The sequence below is a fragment of the Rattus norvegicus genome, chromosome 7, assembly GCF_036323735.1.
Source record: "Rattus norvegicus strain BN/NHsdMcwi chromosome 7, GRCr8, whole genome shotgun sequence".
In the NCBI taxonomy this organism is placed as follows: domain Eukaryota; kingdom Metazoa; phylum Chordata; class Mammalia; order Rodentia; family Muridae; genus Rattus; species Rattus norvegicus.
The window spans coordinates 50,239,562-50,246,561 of record NC_086025.1 but is presented as its reverse complement, the minus strand read 5'-3'; the positions used below and the strand labels follow the sequence as shown (position 1 = coordinate 50,246,561).

The window sequence follows — 7,000 nt, the reverse complement described above, 5'->3', positions numbered from 1 at the left end:
GAGAGTGATGAGTTTAACCCCCATATTTATTCAAGCTGTAGCTGACATTGAGTAAACTTCAATGATATAGGAAAATTTTAATTAATTTCTTAGATACTGTCTACCCTTCTCTTAGTAGATTCTTATCAAATCAGGTATTTCTTCCTTATACCTCTTTGTGTTAACCTCACTTGGGCATTTCTTTCTGCTTCCAATATGTCATATAATTGCTCTAATAACACAGATTTAGTGCAGAGTCAGAGGCTATGAGTACAAGGAATATTTCTTCCAAGTTCCACCGAGAGCCGTTGACCCATCAGTAGTTGGCAGCTTTTGCTGTTTGTAAATTCTTTTGATCCTTGCTCTGTTGTTGCAGTCACAAATGTTTTAATGGGATGAAATATACCAGTACCCAGAGAGTTTATTTCTGGGAGGTTTTGTCATTGCTACAACCTACTTGGACATCATGCCTTCTCCACTGAAGTGACATGAGATCCTAGGGGAAATAACTTGGTTGTTTTAGCAAAAGTTACCAGAAGCTCTAGGGAAGAAGTGGTGATCCAGGAAGGGGGGAGGGGAGGAGGGGGAAAGCATAGAAGGAGACTCGGAAAAAATACACTACTGGTCAAATTTAAAAGTACCAACTGACATCTATATAAAATAATCTGTGTCTGGATCACAGAGCATAAAAAATAAGTGGCAAGCACAATCTGCAGGAGAGGTTGATGGATGGCAGGGGGATTTCCTTATTTGCAGGAAGGTGGGCCTCACCATGAGAACAGTGACAGGACAGGCAGGTCTCACTGTTGTCATCTTTCTCTGCCTTGACAGGTTTTCTCATGGGAAAGGTCAGATTAAGAAAACTAATCAAAGAATTAGAAGGTCAGGGAATATGAACAGATACAATGAGCCCGGAGGGGAATCTATAATTTAGCTAGCCAACAGGAACCTGTCATTCCCTGGCAGGGAATTAAACTGCACCAGAGGAACTACTTTTATGGAAATCGTCACCGTAAAGTGAGTATAGTAATGGGCATTCAGGAAAATCAGAAAGAAGTAGAGAAGAAAACCAGGTCTGGCTTCACACATGAGCATGCGCAAATGCGAGCTCTTTCTTCACATCCTTCACAGCACGAATAGTAAATGAAAATAAATTGTAAGGGATCTTACGAATTTCAAGAAACAAGACTTGTCTGTGGGCAATTCTTTGTGAATGAACTATGGAAGCTCAGACAATACAGTTAAAAGATGAAACTGAAGTCAAATGTGGGATACCTAATGACAGACCTTCCGTCCAGCATCAAGCCTCCGTGTAGCGGAGACAAATATTGGCAATGAATATACGGACGAAAGGCTAAGCTTTCCAATATGTAAAAAGACGTTGCAAATCAATGAGAAAAATGGACTGAGTATCAGAAAAGTGTACTAATGGAAGGTGCAGAGCAAAGTAAACATACTTTAAGTATATGGAAACGGTTTCATATTTCCTTATAGTAAAGCACATGCAAACTGAAAGTGCACCAGTGAAGTGATAATTAGAGTGCCAGAATTTAAAAGCTGAAATGTGTCTGTGAAATCCATAGCCAACGATTGGGGAAACATGTGTCTCTGTGGTTTACTGTCTAGAGGCTGTTGCCACACTTACTCCATTCTACCATTAGCATTACATTAAAAGAAATACAGAGGGTAAGCATTGCCCAGTGTGTAATGTGACCTCATACTTCCGGGCAACTATATTTCAATTAATTCAAAACTCAAGATTGATATTTATATATGTATATGTTGATATTTATATCAAATTATTCATTGTTAATATCAAGTACTGAATATTTGTATCAATTTACAGTCAGTCAATTTTTCAATTAACTCAAAACTTAAGATCGATATTTATATTTATATATATTGATATTAGTATAAAATACAGTAATTAATTGAAGCAGTCTATTTCCATGTTTTCTATCTTCTCTCTCTCCTGCATTTATCATTTCTTCTGTTTTACTAATTCTGCATAAAATTTTGCCCTGTAAGTGTGCATAGAATGTAGAGATTTTAGTCTACAGAGTCGTGTAACAATCAGAACAATCACTTTATAGTGTACTGTCTGAGTATTTCCTTTGTTTCTGGAAGTTAGCCTGAACTTATTTAAAATCATTCTTCATTATCAGCCCATCTTCCTGGAAATGATGTGCTCTATTTGCTGTCTTTATCCCTGGACCGTCTTTGAATTATGTAGAAATTGAATCATACTGCGCTGTTTTACATGGGGCTACTTTGGTACACATAACACTTTTGACTTTCCTCCAAGTTATAATTGAAGTACTTTTGTTTCCTTTATTATATAGTAATATACCATTGTATGGCTATACACTATTAGCTACCCATTCTCCCACTAGCACATACTGGCTTGTTTATAAATCCCATTAGCATAGGAAATGATTTCTTTGAATATTCACTCAACTTTACATTTGCTTGGAATAGAATCCTAGATAGAGAGTTAAGGAATAACATGAGAAATTTTTGTATTTTAAGTCAAAACATATAACTCGTTTGTTTGTTTGTATTGCAGCCTAGCCTGGCTTTAGACTCGGATACATAGCCGAAGATAAGCCTCCTGATCCTCCTCCTCCATGGCCCCGTGTTGTGATTCCATGCATATGACACCATGGCGGGCTGACAAAGGACTTTGTAGAATACAGCTGCTACTGCACACAATACCAACACTGTATGAGCGTTCTAATTTCTTCTGTTTGAAAACTGTGTGCCATGATAAATGCGATGTAAATATTAAAAAGGAAAGAGAGCAAAAAGTTCATAAAATTGTATGAGAATAATGTATGAAAATTCCCAAATTCTCAAATTACTCAGAAAATGCAACTGAAATAATACACCCTGTGATAAATTTAAACACAAATTATTCAAAACTAAAGACAGAGAAGAACATGAAGACATCAAGAAAAAGAATGATAAGTAGATGACTTATCAGAAGTAACGAAGGCCATATGGCATGGGAAAACAAAGTCATAAACGCTAGAGCAGAAAAAGGTTGTGAACTAAAACCCTTCTATGCAGGAAAATGCACAGTTCTCTAAGAACAAATGCAGGATTTTAATCATTAATGTATAAAAAATCTTTAGATAAATATTATATAACCATTTCCTTCGCTTATTCTAACATGCTATTTTAACATTCTAACCACTTGCAAATATATGTGTCTGTGTGTCTCTGCACCTGCATATGTGTCTATTTTATTGGCACATATTTTTGATATCTTAATAGATTTCATAATGACATTTTTGCAAAAATATATAACGTACTTTGTACCAGTCCTTCACATACACACACACACTTTTTTAAACATACACAAATACATATTTAATTATAAACATAATATATATGAAGTCTGTAATATCTTAACATCAGTGGAAGCCACTGCATACTTGTGACACATCACTTTTATCATTTGACAATGAACAAAACCCTGTGGTTTCAAATTGCAGTAAAATGTGAAATGAATAAGCTTCGGAGCTGTAAATGTGATTCACAGGGATCGGATTCAATTCCTATCACCAGAAAACTCTGGATTAATGGCCCTTTCAACCAGTCCTCCACCTAATGAAATCACCCTTAGTAATTCTATTACCATACCAAAAGCTGTATGATGGTGTGAGTATCCTTGCTTTCAACTACTATAAACTTACTAAACTACAATACACTATATTCTAAAACACATACTATATTATATACCTGTTCTTCACAAAAGACAGGCCAACTATTACAGTAATAGTAAAAATTACTTGATCATTCATGATGCATATTGAGTGAATTGAGAGAAAAAAATCAGCAATCAGCATTTTTATGAATATCTTGTACTCAAAAGGTATAAAACATGGGTAGACATAACAAAATTTTTTAAAGAACTTACACAAAAAGAAATGGGTTACTTATTTTCAAAACAGCAAAAAAATGAAGCAGGACACAGTTGTCCATGCCTTTAATCCCAGCATTCGGAACACAGGGCCGGTAGATCTCTGTAAATTCCAAGCCAGACTAGTCCATATAAAAATAAAAGATATGTTAAATTTATACTTCAGTTCAAAAAAGTTAAACAGTCATATAAAATTCAAAATACCAGAAGAAACTGCTCGTAAGCCAAAACCATACAGTAGTCATTTATTTGACAATCTAAAGTTCAAAGACTGATTAGAGCCATAATAAACTAAATAAACTAAATGCAAATACTAAGAAAGAAGTATTTTTGCAACACTCATAGGCATATCAAAGAAAGAACCTGAAATCTTTATATGCATTGTTTTCACATGCTGGCCATTAATTTAATTTAGAATTAAAATAAAACAGGAAAGTAGGAATGAAGTTGTTTAAAATGAAATTAGCTTTCTGACTTACAACAAAATATAATTTGTTGCTAATATTTTAATAATGATGAGTAAAGTTTACTAGTAAAAAGGTAAATTATTAGAATCTTTTAAGTAGACATTTTCATAACTCAACATTTACAAAATGTTTTCTATGATGTTGCAAAAGTACTGTGACATTAGTATAAAATTATTGTAACTTATAACATTCACGAACAAATTTATTAAATTATGATGTAGTTTTGATAGTGTACAGTTTTATCAGAAAGAAAAATCAATAAGGTAACTTTTTAGTAAATGGTTCAAAAAATGTTTACTTTTGTTTTAAATAATCATATACTGTAATAATGAAGTACTGAGGATATTTCCTCTAGTGTCTGCCCTTTAACTTCCAAGAAAAACACATGTTACCTTAAAATGTCCATCATCTGTGATCTTTACAGGGCTTGTGCACGCACACAAACATACACATACTGCTTAATACATCGTTGCATCTGTGCCAAGAGTCTGACTTGTTAGCTGTTTACTAATCTCCAGCAGGCAGCTTGCATGCCAGCAGGTTTTTATTTCATGGAGGGCTGGAAATAAGCTTTCAGAAAACACCACCTCTGACCCTGTGTCTTGGTGATAATGAAAACTTCTAATTTAGCAGTAAATTCCTGCAGGCTGGCCTTTTCCAGTTGCCTTTCTATAGCTCCAACTTTAGCTCATATGTCTATTCTTCCTTTGGATGAGAAATGCAGTCCCCTTGGAATTTTCAAAAAAGTCAAGTTCCAAGGAGTACTTTAGCCAGTTAGTAGCTCCTGACTTTTGAAAAGTTCAGGTAAAGACTTCACTTTTATAGGACATGTATCCTGAATCATGTGTCCATAAAGTAAACATCTCTCATGTAAGACTCATGCATGAATTTTACATACCCCTTTTTGATCCCAGGGTGCAAAGTATAGATCCTCCTTAGAGAAAAAAAACTTGTATAGGAAGATACTCAAATCATACGCAATGCATTTATTCATAAGAGAAGTTTGTCACACCGATGCACAATTTATGAAATGCTGTCCTTTAACTTGTATCCACAGGACCAGGCTCAGTGTTGGAATCAAGTGATGAGATAATAACGATGATGGTAGTGTTAACTCGTTAGCCCCTAAACTAGGCAAAACTCCTTTCTCTTGCCTTCCTCTGTGTAAGTAGAAAAAAGAAAGAAATCCTTGACCTTTCCACGGTTTTCCTGAGTCTGAGGTGATCCTGAGCCACACCTTTCACTCTACGAGGCAGAGAAGTTCAGATGCTGGAGGAGCCCCGTTTGAAAATGCTTGGAGATGGACATGATGGCACATTGTCCATGCTTCCTATACTCTTCACTCTTCTGTGAAGAGCAAATATCTGAGAGAATAGAAGGAATCCAGCTCTACAAAGTCAAATAAAAAACTCCACAAATTCACAGTGGCAGGCCTTGACAGTCAAAAGACTCGGATGTCAAACGTCCCTGACAAGAAGGGACAGCCCTGACTGAAAAAGAAAGCAAAGAGATACCTCTAGTGGAAATCCATGTGCATGTAATACCTGTGTAATAGACGCCCATAATCACGGACCTATCGTGATATGAAGGTCAACATTCACCTCACAGTTAAATGGAAGACTTCATTGTTCTTTCGACTGGGTTTAAGTCATCCTCTTCTAGCGTTCTTATTAGACTCCAAGTCATAGTTTTAAGACATCACTTATTTCTGTATTTAGACTCTTCTGTTGTATATGAAGCATTAATAGCCTTATTCATATGAGGTCATTTCATATTAAATTAGAAAACCAGCCCTGAATATAAGTAGGAATCAGTAGTTGATGTATCTTGCATGGTTCTGTGAAACAACCTAGCAGTATAAGCAAAACAAAATAGAGGCCCATTTTTTTTAAGATCCTGAGTAGCTTTTTGTTTTTATGTTTCCCAAACTCTAGCATTGTGAATTTGAGAGAGAGTGTCAATAGTCTGTTCATCAGCCTGGCAACATTTCCACCACTATTAAAATTATTATAATATCTAAAAGTAACAGCAGGGGAAGGAGAGGGAATAGGGGGCTTATGGACAGGAAACCGGGAAAGGGAATAACATTTGAAATGTAAATAAAGAAATATATCAAAAAAAGTAACAGCAGCATTATCCTATGATCTATGATAAATTGGGTCAACTGTACAGGGGTTAGTGTTAGGCAATTTATCGCCTTTCTTCGTGCTGTATAAGAGTTTATTTCTTAAAATTGACATTGCAATATTGTACATAGGAAAGGTTGCCTGCAAAAGACGTGTTTTACTTTAAATGCATTTATCAGAAATAAAGTTATTCCTAAATCTAACATTTTAAAATATTAGCATAATAAAATTAAAACTGTGGAGGTCGGTGCCATGCCACATGACTGGAGAGCTCTATTGCAGAGTGAAATCAGCAGGGCCTTTCTGTTTAGCCGATGCTTTCACTCTTTAACAACATAATACTGTAAGAACTTTATTTTGTAAGGTGTCTATTGTCCTTGATAAATTAACTAAATTATAGTTTTCTTTCTTCTACTACTAACAGAGCCTTAAGCACTATTTGTACATGCTAGCTTAGAAATGGACTTTGCAAGATTCATTTAATTTTTTTCTCTCCAATTCAT

At 35.2% G+C, this 7,000-nt stretch overlaps 1 long non-coding RNA gene across 1 annotated transcript in view; it reads right to left on the bottom strand.

Annotated features, from left to right (window-relative positions):
* Positions 1-7,000, bottom strand: part of LOC134479689 (uncharacterized) — a 53,967-nt gene that overhangs the window by 23,397 nt on the left and 23,570 nt on the right. The window lies entirely within an intron of this gene.